Below are 1,787 nucleotides of genomic sequence, written 5' to 3'. Positions count from 1 at the left end.
TAAGAGTACGCCGAGATAAATTCACGCGAGAAAGTTGACGCTGACGCGGCTGTAAGTGGGAAAATTGAGTATTCTCAGTGGCACGGCGATAAGAAACTGGAGAAGGAATTTGCGACGCCTGCGACGTCGCGAGGCGCGCCGATAATTTGGCACTTAGTAAGACGCGGCCCGACACGTAAGCGAAAATTCGTGATTTACATTGTCGGGAATATAACTCACCGGGATAATCCGGAAAAATCGATATTCTTCCCGCGAGCGCGACGACAAAGTCACTGGGACAATAAAAGTCCGCGGGCTCGCGAGATTGTGCTATTTACACGGGATTAATTTGCAAGGTAATTCTCTCGAAAAACGCTTCGCATCAAAGTACCGAGGCGGAATATTCATGAGTAGGTCGCGAGGTCTTATTGCGTTCAAATAAAACACAATTTACCGTTCCTTTTGCGCGAGCATAAGCGTGCTCGCCAAAGTGTTTAAAATGTTAAAAATTAAAAATCTCTCAGCTCTCCGAATTTCCAGGATACATACGTAACGAACGTCTCGATTTATACGTGGCAGAGCTCAACGAAAATTCACGTCAAAGCAGCATTCCATTCGAAAGCAGATTACAGGAATTTTCTCGGCACACCACAGCTTACCCGACAGACAGTCGGGCGAAAGATAAAAAATTGCGCTGCTTTTTCACGCTGCAACAAAAATTGAGTTGAAAACTACACTGAGAGAAATTATTCGATGAAAAATTAACAAACGGATATTTCTAATCAACGGATATACTAATGAATTTTTATATCCGATTAGGATATCCGATTAAATTTAATTGAATACTTCCGATCATAATGATATTTCATCAGATAAATTGGTAAAAAAATTATGAACCGATATTTCTCATCGGATGTTTCCTGATCAGATAAAAATATTCATCGGTATTTTGATCGGAAATATTCGTTTGTTAATTCTTGATCGTATAATTTCTCTAAGTGTAGATCTCAGAAGTTGCTTTAGTTTTATCGCGCTGCAATCGTGTCAAGTGAAGTGAAAATTAAGTCAGATCTGTCAGTGATCTCGGATCTAGAAACTTGAAGTGAACGATTTAGTCAGCAGTTAAGAGATTAACGAAGTATAAATGTAGCTGTACGTACGATATAAATGTTCTCTCTGCTGGATCGTACGATCGCTTTGTTGAATCGCAGTTTCAAAGCGCGTTTTAAAGAAACCAATGGTTAAGAAAGAACGTTAAAAATTTCCGAAATTCGAAATATCGAGCTTTGAAGTTTCAAAGTTTAAAATTTCGTCGAAAGAATTGGGGCCGTTAGTTCGCCTAGCCCTGAAATTGAGTTCGTTTAACTCGATTCTGGTTGTTTCTACCTTTTTTTTTTCCTTTCTGTAGCGCACATGTATGTTTACCTCGGCACGGTCCGAACGCGACGGTGAGGTGTGTATTTTTGTATGCGAGGTACAAACAGCGGGCACAAACTCCCTTCGCTCGTACGGAGCGCGAATCGTAAGTTTGCAAATTGCGTGCGCGGCTAGCAAGAGGGACGATGATGTTATCGTAATCCGCGCGCGCTCAGCCACGGTCGCCTCTAATGAAACAGTCCCTTCAGGCCGGTTCTCGTTACCGCGACCTGATTATACGCGTGAAGTAGCGCTAAGTAATCCCGGTTATAATTTCGTCGGCCGTGTGATCCGTTCGTTGGCCATCTGGCACGATTGCGCGTGCGTATCTCGCACAACATGAGAGAGGAAAAGAGAGGGAGTGAGAAAGGAAGGAGGCGGGGGGGGGGGGG

Source organism: Odontomachus brunneus, unplaced genomic scaffold, assembly GCF_010583005.1.
Source record: "Odontomachus brunneus isolate Ranch 3 - 2012 unplaced genomic scaffold, Obru_v1 Obru_scaffold_033, whole genome shotgun sequence".
Taxonomy (NCBI): Eukaryota; Metazoa; Arthropoda; class Insecta; order Hymenoptera; family Formicidae; genus Odontomachus; species Odontomachus brunneus.
This window is presented reverse-complemented; position numbering follows the sequence as displayed.